We start from the raw sequence: 19,124 nt of genomic DNA, 5'->3' as shown, positions 1-19,124 counted from the left end.
TTTGTACATAAAACAGTATCTTTCAACTTTTCATTGCTCTAGCTAGCTAGCTAGCCATTGCAATAACAGAAAGTTAGAAACAACCTAAATGCCCAGGGAATTTTAAAACTGATTATGTAGATCCTACATTTGAATGTAGATCTTAACAATATAGGGGAGGATCTATCTGTTGTAATACGGCAAGATATGGTACTAAGTAGAAAAATAATTAAGGTGCAAAAGAATGTATGGTATGATCTGTTTTGTGTAAATAAATATATTTACACTTTTATTTATATATATAAACATATATGTAACTTTTTATTTGATACCTATACACAATTGAAATCTTTACTATCATCATGTGTAACTTTTATTTAGTTTTAAAAAATAATCACAATTTCCCATAGATTAATTCTAACACTCTATCACATATCAATACTGGACCAAAGAACTCTGGAATCATGGGAGAAGGCACATCTTTATGTTCATAATATGTAATGTTATTATTGGTTTTCAAGGTAACAAACCAAATATGTGTCTAATGTTAGTGTAATAGACCTGAATAATGGTCTGTAGAAATTCATTTAATATAAAAAGCAGAAAATATCAGTTATAATAATTTTGAATTTTGGTGGAGCTTTTAATTAAGCCATAAATTTCTGATAAAGATAAATATATTCCAAATTTAGGAAAAAGCAAATGATACTTGCTTACTTGTTGTTCTCATGCTAGAATATTTCTCATATTTGCGAGTTACAATTTGACACTCTTGATGAACAATCCACAGATGAGAAAAGTGCAAAGGCTCCATTGCCCTGTAAGGTTAGATGTTGTGGCAGGTTTTAAACTATTGACTCTCAGCTCTAAGTTCCCTTCTGTGGTTGCTTTTAGGATGCTGAGGTTTGGACTTTGCAAACCACATATCTGTTTTATTTGTGGTTTCCTGTTAGGCTTTGCCAATGGAGGGAGATGGCAAGACTTGGCAGGGAGAGGGAATTGCTCCCATTGTTGGTTTCCTGTTTTGTTTCTTCCTGCTCCAGGAATTTATCCTAATGGCTTGTCTTCATTCTGGCTATATCAATTTATTCCCACAGCAGCAGGTGCTGCCTCTTTGTAGTATTTCCAACATTTGCAGTATATCCAACATTTGATCTCATCAAGCCCTCCTCAGAGACACCAGCACTAGCACCAGAGAGATTTGAGGTTCATCACCACAAAGCTTCTCCTCCAAGCTTTTAATTCTTAATGATCTTCCTTTCGTTCCCTCAGCCCTGTAAGTTGTAGGGGTGGTAGCTACTTCCTAACATTGCTGTTTCTGTGATACCATAGCAATATCTTAGCCTTTGCATAAACTTGGTTAATAACTCTATATCCAGTTAGCATTCTTTCTAAAATTTCTTTCTTAAAATAACTGATATTTTGTCAGTCTCCCGACTGGACTATGTTTGAATCCTTCTGTATCTAAAAGTGCAGAAATTAAGTTGTTTTGGTTTTATAATTTACTAGAGTCAACCACCAGAGGTCTTATGGCTCCCTATACTGCGGGGAGTTAACCAGTCTTAAATATAATTCAGCAAACTTATTTTTAGAAGTCATTCGTCTGTTTACTATGCAAGTTCCTCAAATGCTCTTAAAACTAGCTCTAGTATTTTCTTGCTGGTATTTTTATTAATGTGATTAATACAACGTTGACACAAATTCACTTTCTATTCTTATGAGAATTATGTTTTTAACACCTCTCTGCTTATTAAGGGGAAAGTCACCTCCTCACAGTTTTTAAGACTTAGATTAAAGCAATGTTTTCTATGTGCAAATGCAACTCATTAGTAGGTTATGAAATCAATTTTGTGAATCCAAATAAGCATTTAGAAAATTAAATTAGCTAGAATAGAAAGTATCAGAGTATAAAGATAAGTTGTTCATAAGAGTTTTGTTTTAAATTTATGTATGTGCATATCAATGTGTGTACTGGGACACATTTTGAATTTTGAAAATTGGGAATCATGGTAGACCATGTTTTTGAAAAAATACTTGATCAAAGCACATATTCAGATTACAATTTATTTTACAGTGACTGGCAATAGCCTAGATAAATTCCCATTCTGTTTTTACTATTCACTTCTATTAACTTGTATAATTCACTGTTTTTCACAATGAGTTGGAAAATTAAATCAATATGTAATGCTTTGTTTCTGATTTGTTGTTGTTTTACCTCTAACGGAAGGTAAAAACTATTTTCAGGAAGTCTTTTACAAAATAGTAACAAGAGTATTTCTCATCAAACAAGCTATTGATAAAATCTTGAATATGCCATTCTATTCTGTAAAAAGGAGAATTGCAAAAAATACATACTAGGTCAGAGTTGTGATTGATTAAGTGATATTTTAAAAATTGGACCTTAATTTCTGTGCTGTCAGAGAGAGCTAGGAACAGACTGTAAAGTGACATGGCCAAATTACTAGATACTAAATAAAAGTTAGCTCTAATCTCCCTCACCCCAAGTCTGATGTTTTGTTTTGTTTTTATTATTTCTTATTCAATGAGACCTCTTTCAATCAGTACAGGTTCAGACGTAAAATGTTTGCCAGCGGGACCTATTTTAGGAAACCTCAGGATTTTTCAGGGTGTCAGATTCCTGGAGATATGTGGGATTGGTGCCATGGGTCACTTATACTCCAAGAAAGCATTGAAATGTAAGAAGACACTTTGTGCTGACATTTCAGCGGGAAGAATGCTTTCAAAAGGGATTTCCTAAGAGTAATACAGCCCATTCGTACTCTCTTGTTAACTGGTGAAGTAACATAACTTGAAAATCACATAAAAATTCAGCAAATTATTTCCAAATGGAAACAACATTCACTGATTATAGAACATTTATTCTACACTTTAACTTAAATAAATGACTAATTTTCTACAAATTAGCCAAATTACTAAAAGACATCAACATGAACATTAAACATGGGTTGTGGTTTTGTTCACCATCTTGTAGCTCTGTCAATGGTCTTCACAAAGAAGAGATACTTGAATTCACAAACATGTATAGAACAGTGAATGTGAGATGAAATCAGGGCCTTAGGGATCTTTTTGCACAACCAGGTGAATCTACAGATGAAAATAAGTAGCTCATAAGTGAACATTGTTGAATTTGCAATGTTTACTTAAAGCCTTTTAATTTAAACTACAGTGGGAGAGAACAATTTCATAGCTAAGAAATCATGGTATTTGTCTTCGAATTAAGTTGACTTAAAAGTCAAGGGACCTGCATTAACTGCAAAGCTTTAGGTTTACATATTACACCATTTCTGAACTGAGAAAATTTGTTTTGCTATTACAATTGCAGTTTATTTTTTACAGCACTTAAAATAGGGCTCATGTCATTTTCTCTATTGTAATTGAGGCAGGCTTAAAACCTCTTGGAGAGTAAAAACCATTGTAAAGTTCCCTCCTGCACAGCAGACCAATAGCAAGAATTCAAAAGCCAAGTGCATTGGCAAGCTTTGAAAGAGTATCTGAAATGTTTGCTCTTTTACTCTTCAAGTGTATTCTATAGGGCACTATGTAATCAACTGAATTCGTGGTTTCTGAGGAGCTCAGAGGCTGAGGTCTTGTACTTTACAGTAATAGTGTACAGTACATTAACCACCTGGGTCCCTGTGTGTGTCATTGTTTCCTTTTCAGTAGTCAAAACAAAGTATTCTTAAGTTTTGCTTAATTCAGATTTGGTATTTTTGTAAATGTGTTCTCAGAGCCTCTCCAAATGGTTCTGTGTTCCATCAGCTCTCTGATGAGCTCCACTCTATAGCACAGCAGAACAACACTATTTAAAGATGTCCTCGTTAGAACACTTGACTGCTCATTGACTGCATTGGAAGCTGCACTTTATTTACAGATAATGGATGTGGAGCATAGAATTTAAAAATCACATAGAGAAATATATTCTACTATTCTGAAATTCTGCTGTTTGCTACTCTGAAGTATATGAGCAATTTAACATAAATCACATTAAATTGTTCTTTCATTCAGGGATAGTTTAAATCTGAAGTAGGTTGTGAAAGGGAGGAACCATTATGACTAATTATAAGTCACTTTAATCCTCTTGAGTTTCAAGTAACTCCTCTGAAAATAGGGATAATAATGACAACTCATTGACCTCTATAAATTTCAGAAGATGCTGAAAGTATTCCCTGATACTGAACAAAGAAGGAATACACTGAAGGGCCATAGTCACACTCTGGTTTTACTCAACACTGACAGTGTCTTTCTTGAAAGGTGACATGTCTTTTGTCTTACAGTTTCAATTTAGAGAGATGCTAGCACATGATGGCTCATAGATTGGCTCATTAACAAGCCCTTCAGTCCTATTTTCTGTGCTAAGAAGCTAAGAAACTTTTGTGTATGTTCTGGTTTTCTAAAAACATCATTTATTGTTCAGCTCGAGTATTTTTTTCTTCAAATACAATGAAGAAGTTAAAAGTGACACATTTTTTTCAATTATAGGGGTTCATAGTGTTAGTAATTCAAAAAGAGAAGTTAGGGAGAGAGCGTATTTTTCAATGTTGGGAGGCAGGGTAATTATAGAGGACTATGTGGAGTTTCACAATCTGAAAATTGATTCAAATCCCATAATTCTAAATCTACCATAATTATATTTAAAGTGAGAAATGTATAGTAAATGTGAGAGCAATGTGAAATGGACTCTTGATATATATGATTGTGAAAGGCTTTTGAAGTTCAGTTTTGTTATGAGCATGAAATTCCAATATTGTGACCCTCTTTTCTCAAAGGTATTAGCATTAGTTGTAAGTCGTTTAAGAGTCGGATCATTTTAAAATTACCATGGACTATCATTGGTCTTATTTGTTAACTTTTCATGAACATTGTTCACATTTCAGCATGAGTTCTTTCAATTGAAGTCATAAAAAGTTGATTTTCAATTTTCTAAATGACATTTCCTCTCTAATTTTCAGAATTAAAGGATAGTGTCTAACTACTCAGGGCATTTAAAAAGTACCACTATATAAATCCAGATAAAGAATTCAATGCAGTTGAATTGCTTAATGAAGATAGACACTTCACTTATTGAAAGTAAAATTAATTTTAAAATGAATGTCCATAGCTAAATGAATATATAACTTAGCTGTTATTCTACTGGCTATATTAGTATGTGACAAGAATGGACAAGGAATAAGTACATGTAAACAAGTTTGGGTACTGGTTTTTTTCAAGAACTTTTATTAAACTGATAGAACCTCAACTCATTTAACTTAGACAAAAGGGAAATTTAATTGGCTCATAGAATACAAGAAAGGATATAATGGCTAAACTAAAGGATGAGCAAAGATAGCACTGAGTATTAGGAACAACTGAACCTAGGAACACAATGTCATCAGCATCCTCTCAGGGTCCTGTCAATCAAACATGCCTGATAGTTTCAGCATGTTATCTTCATATCCTGGCTGCCAAATGGCTTCCTGCACCTGACAGACAGGTAAGTGTGAAAGCTCCCAAGTTTTACGTATTCCACTTATGGTAGATTACATTATGGCTACAGTTATTTCTAGCACCCCTCACCAATAGGTGAGGTGTCTACTTTCCTTTGCCTAGAATACAGGCTGGCCTTGTAACTTCTCTTGACCACTATAACACAGTGACAGTGACATTATGTGAGTTCCAGGAGCCTAACCTATCTAGCCATTACCCTGCGAACATGCTTAGATTATTTTGCCAGAGGATGGAGGCTATGTGGAATGACTGGCATGTTAGACCAGCCAGTCTCTGCAGCACTCACGGGAGCTCATCACAAGCACATATGCACAACAGCAAAGTCCGCAAAAGACCCTAGATATGCAGAATTGCTCAGCTAAGCCTAGCTCATATTGCCAACCTCCACAGACTCAAATATATGTTTTCTGTTGTAAGCCAATCAGTTTTGGTGTGATTTGTTATGCAGTAAAACCAGTAGAGCAGCTTCCATTACCAAAAAGGACTATATCATGTGGTCCCTGGTACCACTTTCATTAATACATGAAAAGATCTTGATTATTTTATCTTAGTTGTCTATCCCTGACCATTTTACTATACTTACAATGTTCAATATTTATATAGATTAAGTTGAATCAACTTCTCAGTTCTGGTCATGGGGAGGAAGTTTTGCAAAGATAAGACAGCTCCCAGACAACTAAAAATTGATTATTCTGATGACTAGAAAACTTATTTTACAACACTATTTTGAGAAAGTACCTTAAGCTCAAAAGTTAACTGTTCTGTATTAAGATGGAAATTTGAGTCCTGATCTGTGATTACTAACTCCAATTTCCCATCCCAGTGTTTTGTAAAATGAAGTGTTTTTAGTTTTTTCGTGTTTCTTTTTTCATCACCAAACCAAAACTCTTAGAAACTTCTGCAAGACAGAGAGGACAATATACTAAACAAAAAATGTTCTAGCATATCGTTCGATGCAGCTATAGAAAAAACTGGAGAAAAATTATTTGCAAAACTATGAATCTCTCACTAGCATGGTGTATCCAGGGCTGGTAAAGAAGGAGAAAAATGCAGAGTTTTGAGCAGTTCCCTGAACCTGTGTAAAATGAGAGAGAGCACTGGAGTTATAGGAAGAAAAGGAGCCTCAGCCTTACTCACAGGGTTCACGTTATAGAATACTAAGGAAAGCAAGGGCATATCTGAACCCGGAAACTCACATTCTATTTGTAAACTAAAATTAAACTAAGCCCTCCAAACTGACTGAACATACCTTCTTTTGGCCCAGGGCACCTAGAAAAAAACTGAGTTCCTGGCCATGGCAAAACAGGAGGTCAGACATGCCTCATTATACCCACTCCCTGGGGAAGTTTAAACACAAGTGACCAGCATTAATGTTAAAAAAGCTATCATAAGACTGAAAGAGCAGATGCTTTGTGGCAATAAGATACCAAATTATAGGCAAGACCTAAGGCCATGCCAGGCAAGGATTAAGTCATGCACCCCTACAGATCATTTTGACCCAGTATGCTGTGGTTTGCTCTCACAGCCTGACTCTAGCACAGTATCACATGATAATTGGTAGACTTCTTTATCTTAACTTAAACATTCCTTTTTATGAACTTCAAGTTTTTAGACATAGCTTTGTTCCTTCAATCATTTGCAAATTAAAGAATCTCTGAATCCACCTACGACCTGTAAGCCCTGGCTTCTGTATATTCTGACTTTTTTGGGCCAAACCAATGAATGACCTCCATGTATTGATTCATGAGTTTGCCTGTAATGTTTGCTTCCCTAAATTGTATAAAACAGAGTTGCATTCTGACTGCCTAGTGACCACTTACTCAAGGCTTCTTGGGTTTATCTTTTCTCCAGGCTGTGCTCTCTCATATTGAATTAGAATAAACCTCTTTGAACAATTTAAAAGAGTTTGATTTGTTCTATCATCATATTTAAAGAAGGTAATTCTTCAAGTGACTTCCTAAAACAAAATCTCTCTCCCTACTGTTTTATTTCTTGTTCATCTGCCTTCACCTGTAGCAGTTTTTTCTTTCCCCAATGTCATAGTCAACTGGTTCATTCATCAAACCAAACCTCTCTTTAAATAGAGGCCCACGCAATCTCTGAGCTCCTAATATTTGATATACACAAAAACCTCCCTCCCTAAAGAGAAGCTATAATAGAGAAAAATCTCCAGAAATAAGAAAAATTCAAGAATTCGAAAGAAGACGAGGAAGGCAAGATTTACTAAAAATGAATGAAAATAGAAACAATTTAAAATGTATTCTCATTGAACTCCCTCATCTAAAACATTGCTCAGATACTTAGATATTTGCTGAATGAAAGAACAATAATCATACCCTTTCTTTATTTTGTTTTGAAGATGGAATAAATAATAAATCTAAAAAATAATCTAATTTATGGAATAATTCATTAAATTTATTAACATTTATTTTAGAAAATCTTAAAAGGAAAACAAGAAGACAGTGGTGCAAATTGGTGCCTCATTTCCATTTCTTTTCTTATGGGCTAAAATATGTATAGCAGATTGAGCATGTAAAATGTACAATACTCAACACACTAGATGTTGGCTTTTTACACTGATTGGACTATTGGGACAATTTTAAACTTTCATTTTGACAAAAATTTCTCTATAGCATTTGTTTGTCTTGTCCTGTTGTTATTTAGAGGTGGGAACATGTACTATTTGTGTACTCAATAGTTATCCAAATTTTAACTTTTAAGTCAGTCAGGGGATAAGAGAACAAAACATCCATTTCCATCTTTATTGCTCTCCTACCAGGATTTGTTGTCTGTGAGGTGCCCAGAGAGTTGATTAAATTAATGAATGAGGTACTAGCCATCTTTGAAGTTAGCTTTGACTCCATTAACTGGGAAGCTTATTACATTAGCAGCACTCACGGCATTCAGTGAGGTTTTAGGCTAATGAGCTGGATTAATTAGCTGGTATTAATTTCTAAAGGCTTTCCTTCGGTAGCTCTGGCCTCTAAATTAGAACGAGTAAAGTCTCCCCAATAGTGCATTGTAAGCAAACAACCTGTTTAAGTGAATCTACATAAATTTGCCTCCAAAGTACTTACTACAAAATAGAGATGATAGAATTTCCAATCACATAACTTTCTCCTTTGTGAAAAAAAAATTGTAGAAGTTTTAATGACATACAGAAGACAAGTTTCTCCTAAAACGGAAAACAGTGATTATTACTTGGGCCCAAATTCCCTCCAGGAAAATTAAAACCATGCAAAAGTAAACAAACAGAAACAAATCCTATCAGCCTATACGTTTGTTTTAATCCCTTCTCAGCAATTTGAAAAAGGAAATGAAAGCAGGAATGCCAGTACTAAGAAGGTGTAATCGGCATTACAGAGTTTTCCATTCAAGTTCACTTGCAGTTTCTCCAATATTTAGAGTAGCCTATTTCAGTTTCCATATGAATTTGTGTAGTCTTCAATTTGGATCTATATAAAACCATTTCTAGTGCCCTTAACTTGTTTTACCTAAGAACATGCATCTTGCCTGAGCAGGATGCAACTGATTTGCTTGCCTTTTGCAGATTTTGAACATATATTCACTTCGTGACCCTCCCAGGGCCTCCAATCTGACAGTGCAGTGGGCATTCAGTAAAACCCAGGAAATTAGTTAACAAATGTAAAAGTGAAATGAAATTCACATGTAAGTGAGGTGATTGAATTTCTTTCTATCATGTACCTCTGTAAAGCAGAATTGCATATCCCATGGTAAAAGTTTAGAACCTACAGACTGACACAGAAGGAAGAAAACTGCAGAGGACATACACATGCTTGATACAGTGAAATGATTACCATGAGTCTAATAGAGTACAAATGTAACTTCTTGGAAGACTGGCTGGTCTTCATGAAAAGAGGCATTGAGATGTATTTTTAATTACAAAAAGGGGAGAAGCCCATTTAGAAAATGCAATTAAAATTTTTCTTCTGATTGACTATATTTTGGAACAACATGGCAGAATGACTCACAAATAATACTGGTCTCATATTTTAAATAAAATGTGTAAAGGTCTAGGTTAATACCTGGATCCCTGCCATACAGTGTATGCTATTAAGGAGTAATTATATGAAAGTGAATTTGCCATAATAGTTCATTTATTTATGTATTCATTTCATTATTCACCTGGTAAATATTTATCACAGAGGTTGGCAAACTTTTTCTATAAAGGGTCAATAGTAAACATTTTAGACTTGCAACCCATACAGTCTCTACCATAACTACTGCAGTCTGTAACAACCACTCAAGTCTGCCTTTATCATGAGAGAATAGGCTTGGACAAAACATAAATGAATGAACATGACTGTTTCCATAAAACTTTACAAACAGTGACTTGGGATTTCATTTAATGTTCATGTGTTAAAAAATATTTATTTTCATTTGATTTTTTTGTTTCTAACCATTAAAAAAACTAAAATCATTTAGGTTGTGGGCCAATTTTCTGAGAGTTAGGCCTTGTGCTAGGAGCTGGGTATATAAAGAAGAATAAAGTAAGGGTGCTGTACTCAAGGAGTTTATTAAGAACTGACAGAATGAGACAAACCTAATTCCACTTCCCTGTGGTTTAGACTGCATAATACAAATCAGTAAAGCCGAGGTAGAAAAGCACTCCCAGCTGGCAGGCACTGCAGATTTCACTGTGAAGATCCAGGTCTTCTCTAGAATAAAGCTCTCAGTGCATCCCAGACAATGAGCTGGACTCACGTAACCTTGGTACTTGGAAGTCAGACTTGAACCTTCAGTTGGGAGTGCTGAAGTCACTATTCAGGTCATTTAGATCAAACATGATCTGGCAGGATAAAAGCCCACTGACCTTTTAGAGATGATCTTACAGGGACACTCTTAAGCCAGCAAACCTGCCCCTGGGTGTGTGATGGCTTATAACTCAAGGCCTGGGAGAACTTTGGTGATTTTGTAAAAGGGGTCAGGTTCACGAGTTATCTAATCATAAACAATGTTTTTTTTCCAGCTATTGTATGTGTGTGTGTGTGTGTGTGTGTGTGTGTGTGTGTGTGTGTGTATGTAGAAGTCAAAAATAAGACTTCGTTTTATTTCTCAATTTCACCAAGCCTTTTCCTCCTGTACTTGGACTTTTGTATTCACTATTCTCTGCCTGGGATCTCCTTCCCCTCCAACCCCATTTTTCTGCAATGGGCTTGAGTTTCAGCATAAATGTCATGCTTCTAGAGGGGCCTTCTCTAACCACCTGTTTAAAATGTCACCCCACCCTGATTCACATATGTAAACCATTTCCTGTTTCAATTCCTTGTTGATTTTCTTCATAGCATTTTTTAAAAATGTTAAATATTCTTAATGATGCTCATGTTTCTCCTTTGCTAATAGTTTACCCCAAAGTAAGCTTCACGATGTCAGAAAACTTCTATGACAAGTTTGCTGCTGTGTGTAGAATGCTTCAATAAATATGTGCTATAAGAATGTATGAATTTGAGAGATATTTATTAGAGAATTGAGTTGTATTTGGAAGAAGTTTACCTCTAAAGCTGTGAGCATCTCCCTTTCCTTTTCCTTTCTGTACGATCTCCCACCAATTCTTACCTTCAAATTAAAACAGGAGATCTAGAATCACAGGCCACCGTTTTCAGTCTACAAATATTTGCATACCTGGCACTGTGATGAAAGCTAAAGATATTAGAATGACCAAAGCTGTCCATAACCTTAAGGAACCTGTAGTCTAATATGGAATACAAAGATAAGCAGATTTTTGTAATGTAATTTCATTTGTGGTGAAATGCCATATTGGAGATGTGTGAAAAGTGGCAAGGAAGGAAAGAAGAGGGAAGGAGATGACTATCAGGTGGTTTCTGAGCCAAAGAATGGGTGCTTATGAAGTCAGCAAGAGATAGACTGCTGGTACGTGTAGCTTCCATATACAGACAGCACGTCTGCTACTGCTACCCTGGTAGCTGGCCACATATGTACAATAAACAGCCTACTACCCAGGTTGTACACATCAAAAAGCTACTCATTGTCAAATCTCGGTGTATCCAATTCACCCACAACTTGCTCTTGTATAGAATGGAACACCCTTGATCACTTTAGCCATTATCCTCACCTTCCAGCCCAACACTGACTTAGCGTTTTGCAAAAAAATCATCTCCACCTTCTAATGAGCAGTAAAAACTAACCGTAGGCCTGGGATGTGTAAGGACAGGTTGTTAATTTGGCTGCTTTCTCAGCTGCTGCTGAAAAACAAAACAACCCCTGCCACCCCGATTCAGAAGCCAAGAGGAGTCATTTGAGATTTCTTCTGCCATCCGAAGTGCCTTTAGAGCAGTGGTTCTCAGTCCTGGCTGCAACTTTGACAAATCTGTAGTGATTTTAAAAATACTTGTCTGGTCCCTATCCTAGATCAATTAAATCAAAATTTCTAGGGTATGGCCCAGGCCACACTATGTTTAGAAAGCATCCCTGGTGATTCAAATGTGCAACCTAGGTTGACAACACCGCTTAATGTTAAACTTAGGTTGCTTTTGCCTAAAGATGTAGGCCCAGCAGGGAGTACACAGTATGATTTAACTAATTCCCTATGCCTGCCTGGAGATTGCTTGACTCAAAACAAAGCAGGCTGCTTCCCAATCAAAAACCACCAAATGCGGTGCACACCTGTGTTTTTTGAGCCTCCAACTAAACTTTCTTTTTTCTTAAGCTCATTACCACTAATTATTCTGTATCACCAATTTGAGCCTCTTCACTTGGCCCTATTTATATCCTTGTTGGTGATTAAACTGCTATCCTCTTAGTTACCATCAATTTGGTTATGTATATATTCTATTCTTTTGTCTAAAGTTAGGTGCAATTCAGTTGGGTAAGTTTAACAGCCATCATTATACACATGTTTTCTAAATAGCTACTTGTAGGTGAATTTACCTTGCAGTGATGGCAAAGTGCCCATAAATGTTCAGTCAGCTGGAGAACTCCTTTGGCTAAACACTTTCACAATCTATTTCTTTTCTTTTTGTAAGTAATTTAATTTACTGAGATGGTAGTAATAGCCCATTCCACTTTGCACTATAGGGAAGAAAGGATATTTTTGTCTACTTAAAAGCTAATAAGGACTCTCACTGTTGAAAAATATTCAAACCTCCCAATTATTTCCATCAAGCGATAAATTTAAAGGAAAAGAAAAAGAATTAAAACCCCAGAGTGTTAGCAAATAAGCAATAATGACAAGGAGAAACTTAGGGGAGGATCATTAAATTTATCTCTGCTTTAAAGCAACCTGATGCTCAAATATTAATATGTAGGGGGACTACAAAAGGATGTCCTCTGACACTGGAAATAATAAGCATTGCCACATAATTCATGAAATTCGCCATTTGTGGTAGTAAATCGTAGGAGGAGATGATCTGTATGTGTGAGACTACGGAGAATAGCTTGCAAAAGCTGTTCTCAGATCGTCCACTCACTCACCCCCAACTACAGCCGCTACCCATGCCAAAGATCACAGGGCTTATTTACTTGGCTCTAACTGTTATACCATGCTCCAGTATGTACCCTCATGGTCACATGCTTGCACTTCTCCATCACTACAGAGCATTACCTTTACAGACTACCTCCATTAGCTCCTATATCAGAATGAAGCTAAATTGAATATCCAGATTGTTTGACATACTCCAGGGGAGTTAGATAAATTCACCACGCTGTACTTTGTTATTTTTCCTGGCCATCACCCAGAATATAAGCTCTTCTGGGCATCTAGACCTCCTCCACACCATTTCTATAATATCATTTTTGTTTTTCTTTGCCCTAATCTTTTTTCTGCTTTTCCTACCAAAAATTCTACCCTCACCTCTCAAACTCTGATTTCATTACTAACTACCCTTCACCCCAAACTACTTCAATGAATGTGTGTCACTTTCTCTGCTGTGTATTATGATTTAATTTTATGTGGCTTCTATATGGAAACTCAAAGTGCCATTTGTAAGGACAGCAGATAATTTGTATTTATCATTCTGAAAACATGAAAAGGCTCCATGATTGTTTTAATTCATCATGCAGCAAAACTCATTGATTTAGACTAATTAAGTAGGACAAGTGTGGTGACTCATGCCTGAAGTGCTAGCACTTTGGAAGGCCTAGGTGGGAGGATTGCTTGAGGCCAGGAATTTGAGACCAGCCTGGGCAACATGGTGGGAACATGGCTCTACACACCACGGTATAACTGTTTAATGAAAGCCATAAATTACATAGCATTTTAAAAAATAGAGTGTATGTCATGTGAAACAGGAAGTTTGTGTTTAAATAACATAACATCAACAAGCTACTAGTGTCTTTTCACTTCTATCCCCTTGATGGGGAGAGTTTATGTAATATGACTGATGGAAAAGAGAGAACTAACTGGTTGTGCAAGTAGAGTCTCAGAAGATTGAGGAGAATAAAACAAATGATAGAATGGCATTCTCTTCCTTTCTATCGCCTAGGATTGAGGAGGTAGGAAGTGATGAAAAGGTTTACAAAAGATTTTGTGACACATTGAACATAAAAGGTGGCATATATTTACTAGGGAGTTTATTCTCCCCTATTCCGGGAAAAAAAAAACAGTGCTCTCATACCCTTTGTCTAGTTAGTGGCATTAACCCTCTTTGCACTGTGGACTGAATATTTGTGTTTCTCCAAAATTTATTTTTTAAAGCCTTCATCTCAAATGTGGTTGTATTTGGCAATGGGGCCTCTAAGGAAGTAATTAAAGTTAAATGAGGTCACAAGGTGGGTTCCTGATCTGCTAGAATTAGTGTCTTCATGAAAAGAAATAACAGAGAGCTCTCTCTCTGTACTTGGACAAAAACAGTCATGTGAGCACACAGTCTGTGGTCACCCACAACCTAAGAGAAGAGTTCTCAGAGTGAAACCTACCTTAATAGCACCTTAATCTTGGACTTCCGGCTTCCAGAACTGTAAGAAGCAAATTTATGTTGTTTAAGCCACCTAGCCTATGCAGATGAGTTAGGACGATCCAAACATATGAATAGAGATTTTGGTCCTGTGAAGTGGAGTGCTGCTCCAAGAAATAGCTAAAAATGTAGGCATGGTTTTGGATCTGGGTCATGGGTAGAGGCCAGAAGAGTTTAGAGGTACATGCTAGAAAAATACTAGGTCGTCATGAAGAGTTTGTTGGTAGAAATATAGAAGAAGTTAAAGTTAATTCTGGTGCGGAATCACAAATAAAGAAGAGGGTTAGAGGGTATTCTGTACATTGTAGCATGTTTAGAAACACCCCTTGCCTCTACCCACTAGATGTATTATATATATTCTTTTTAGAGAAGATATAAACAATCATAAACAGAATGGTGGTAGAGGTATGGATGATAAAGGTCATTCTGGTCAGGTCTCAGACAGAAGTTAGGAGCAGATGATTGGTCACTGGAGTCTTTGTAAAAAGAACTCAGTTGAATGTGTTGTAGTGTTTAGAGGAAGAAAAATTGTTAGTGATGAAACTGAATATTTAGCTAAGGAGATTTCTAAGCAAAATATTGCAAGTGAATCCTGGATTCTCCTGACTGCCTATAGTAAAACAATGAGATGCAAGACATGAATTGAAGAAGAAATTATTAATCAGAAAGAAACCAGAACTTAAAGATTTGGAGAATTCTCAGCCCATGCATATTGCAAAAAAAAAAAAAAAAAAAAGAGAACGCATGTTCTAAAGAGAACAATAAGGCTGTGACTGGACCATTACTTGATAAAGTGATTATAGAATTATATAAACTGAGGCCGGGCGCAGTGGCTCACGCCGGTAATCCCAGTACTTTGGAAGGCCAAGGCGGGCAGATCACGTGGTCAGGAGATCGAGACCATCCTGGCTAACACGGTGAAACGCCGTCTCTACTAAAAATGCAAAAAATTAGCTGGGCGTGGTGGTGGGCGCCTATAGTCCCAGCTACTCCGGAGGCTGAGGCAGGAGAATGGCGTGAACCCGGGAGGCGGAGCTTGCAGTGAGCCGAGATAGAACTACTACACTCCAGCCTGGGCGACAGAGCTAGACTCAGTCTCAAAACAAAACAAAAAAACAAACAAAACATTATATAAACTGAAACACTGCCAGTTTGAACTAAGGGAGACAGAAAAAGTGGGAAAGAATGAAGAAGACTGCTGAACTTCTAGGATCCCACCAGGAGAGGACTATAGAGCTATCCAGCTGCCAATGTAAGTTTTCCTTCTAGAAAAGGGAAGAAAAAGGAAGGATGACCCAAAGGCTCTTCAGAGATCATCTGGGCTGCCCCTCCCACCATAGGTCCAGGGGAAAAGGCTGATTCCTCCTTGGTTTCAACAAGCCAGGCTGTTTCTGCCTGGAGCCTTGGGGGCAGGACCCCAGCCTGGAAAATTGTGGAAGTGGAGCTGTCGCCTAAAGTCATGGATGTGGAGTCACCACCCAAGTTGGTCCAGAAAATGGACCACCACCCATGTAGGCCTGAAAAGTCAGGAATTGAGCCGAAAAAGATTATTTTTGAGACTTAATATCTAAAGGAGTTTGCCTTGTAGTGGAATTTTTTGGGACCATCACAACTTCCTTTCTTTCATTTCTCTCTGTTAGAATAGATCGTCTATTCTATGCATGTCACAGCATGATACTTTGGAAGCACGTAATTTGTGTAGTTTCTCAGTTCACAGCTGGAGAGAAATTTTGCCTCAGGATGAACTATACACTTCCATTCTCGCCTATATCTGATTTAAGTGATATTATTTGAGAGTTTGGAGTTTATACAGGAAAAAGTTAATGTTTTGGGGGATGCTTGGACGAAATAAATTTATTTTGCATGCAAACAGAACATAAAGTTTTGGGGAAGAGGAGCAGAATATTACGTGTCCTAACCCTCAGTATGGCTATATTTGGAGATAGGGCCTCTAAGGTAGTAACTAAGGCTAAATGAGGTCATAAAGTTGGAATACTGATCCACTAGAATTAGTGCCCTTAACAAGATGAGATGCTAGAGAGTTCTTCTTCTCCCTTTTTCTCTGTCCCCATGTGTACGAAGGAGAGGTCATGTGAGCACACTTGAGATCACTACTGTCTACTAGCCAAAAGAAGGGGCCTCAGAATGAAGCCTTCCTTGCTATCACCTTAAGCTTGGACTTCTGGCCTCCAGGACTGTGAAATAAGCCTCTGTTGTTTAAGCCAACCCATCTGTGGTATTTCATTCTGAGAGCCTGAGCCTGCTAACATAGGCACTGTCACCATGGCCTGGTAAGGCTTTGTATGAAGACATGTGGATGATGTCACAATGATGGAGGAAATGTAGCTGCAGCTGATGAAGCATTTTGTGAGAAAGTATTGTTAGTTCTTCTGCAGGTGTCCAAAAACATTTCTTGAAAGAGAGATGAGTGAAATTCTGCAATTTAATAATTGAGTGGTGGCTTTGGTGGCATTTATCTAATTTATAGACTCTGGACTGAGAGGAAGACCACAAGGATCATTATATTAGCTTCCTCCAGATACTGGGATCTTTCTCCAGAGAAAGTACCTCTGAATTTAGGGAAGAGCCTACAGAAGCATGATCATTTATCCTTTCTTGAACATCTTCCTTCTTTCCCCATTACATAGTACAGATCTTTATAACATTTAAATGAGGCTGGAACTGGGAGGGGGTTATACATGTGGGGAATTGTTCCTTTCTTGTGCTAAGTTACATTTAACATCCAATTGAAATCCAAACTGGAGCCATTTATATATATTTAGGCTCTATTTCTCATGGTATCCAACTGGGGACCATGGCATTAATACATTTTCTTAAGATCCTCTAAGGTGCAGTTCTCCTTGTCTTTCTATGTTATCCCAAAGGACCACAACTACTGAAATGGAGTCCAGGCAACTCTAAATTAATCCATGTCTTTGGATTGCATATTGGCTAACCTCCTTTTACCCCTTCAGTTCTTTTAACCGCCCTTCTCTGCCCTGCATTGTGCCCAAGGAGGCTTGTTCTATGACTAGATTCCTTCATCAAATTCCCTTGCTGTCTGGCTGATTCATTTCTGTAAGTAAGAGGCACCCAGTGCCAGTAGGAGAGGTAGTATTTATTTCTTGCTAATCATTCCTGCCTTGCTACAGTTCTGAAGTAACTGGTTTCTGCTACAGCAGTAGTTGTCAACCTGTGGCAATTTTCCTCCTAGGGAACTTTTAGCAGTGTCTGGAGACATTTTTGGTTGTAGAGATTGAGGTCTACTGGCATCTAGTGGGTACAGGCAAGGGGTGTTTCTAAACATGCTACAGTGTGCAGAATACCTTGTACCCCCAAGGAAAAAAGGACTATCTGATCTAAAATGTCAAAAGTGCAGCTGCTGAGAAACCCTAGGCTATAAATATAGATCTTGCTAGATGAGCCCTCTAGACAAGCCCTCCTTCACAGCTACAGCTCCTACCTAGATCTGATAACCCTACATCTTCACTTTATCTCTTCAGGCCAAGTGGAGTGGTAAGAGATTCCTGGTGTTTCTGTTTGAATTTTTCACCACCCTTTGCAGATCCTCCCCTTAACACTACTCCTATTTCTACAAAATTCCCTCTATTAAATTCTCTTTTTATTCAAACTTCTGAGTGTGCAGTATTTCTTTCTGGGATTCTGACTGACATGTAGTTTAGGTGCACATGCAGCAATTTATATGGACGTTTAACATCATCTTAATTTGTGTATTACATTAGAGGTGGAATGACAAACTTCTTTCATCTGTACTAATTGCTAGCATTTATTGAGTGATGTCTCTGTGTCACCCATCTTTATGAGTGCTTTATGTGAATTGAAAACTCATTTAGTGTTCACAGCAATGCTATAATTTGGGTGGTAATAGGATTCCCATTTAAAAAATGGTAAAATTGAGGCACAGGTGTGAAATGACTTGCCCAAGATCACATACTGAAAGTGGTTCTTAAGACGTGTGCTCAAATACTATCTCGTGCAGATACTCTGCCTTCAGAAATAAACCACTCTATAATATCTAAAGCTACAGTTGGCTGTAGTTTATCATCCAAGTGTGAATCACAAACAGTTTTTCAGGGTAGCATTCAAGGCAAGTCTTGATGGCAATCCATGCTCCCACTCTGCATAGCATTTCATTTTCTCTTTCTTTTACTTCTCTTCCTTAACTTCTTTCCTCCTGTCCTGCTTCCCTTTTTCTCTTCCTTTTTCCTTCTTTTATTTTTACATGCCTCTTCACATCTGCTCTTGCCTATTTTTGCAAAATGTAGTTTTGTCTCTGGCACCTAAATGTTAAAATGGACTGAGTTCCGTCTTTTGAGTCAGAATGACACGCAAACCATCAGCAGCAGAAAGAATCTATAAAATATTAATTAAGCCTATTCCTGGGATTTAATGAAATGTTAGGCATAAAATCATTTAAACATTAATTTTCTAAGTGCCAGTCCCTTGAAATGACAATATAAGCCAACTTCATAAGAAATTTGTGACATAATCGATTGATTCTTAAAGACTATACTCAGGAAACAGAAAAAGCAGGTTTTAATTTATGTGCATATTATATAGAGATAGAATCTTTTTAAAAAGACAAAGTGATATAATTTATGTAAGGCCTTTGGTTTGAAAATATAAAATGTTGCTATTTGAAAGTAATAGCTTCTCTTCTCTAAGAAATTATGACAATAGAGGAAA

At 37.0% G+C, this 19,124-nt stretch overlaps 2 protein-coding genes across 3 annotated transcripts in view; one reads left to right on the top strand and one right to left on the bottom strand.

Annotated features, from left to right (window-relative positions):
* LRRTM4 (leucine rich repeat transmembrane neuronal 4) overlaps window positions 1–19,124 on the bottom strand; it is a 794,625-nt gene that overhangs the window by 15,070 nt on the left and 760,431 nt on the right. The gene's annotated exons all lie outside the window — the stretch shown is intronic.
* LOC129143146 (uncharacterized) overlaps window positions 1–19,124 on the top strand; it is a 676,792-nt gene that overhangs the window by 570,547 nt on the left and 87,121 nt on the right. The window lies entirely within an intron of this gene.

This window comes from Pan troglodytes, chromosome 12, assembly GCF_028858775.2.
Source record: "Pan troglodytes isolate AG18354 chromosome 12, NHGRI_mPanTro3-v2.0_pri, whole genome shotgun sequence".
Classification (NCBI taxonomy): domain Eukaryota; kingdom Metazoa; phylum Chordata; class Mammalia; order Primates; family Hominidae; genus Pan; species Pan troglodytes.
The sequence above is the reverse complement of the archived record's forward strand: the minus strand, read 5'-3'. Positions and strand labels throughout refer to the sequence as shown.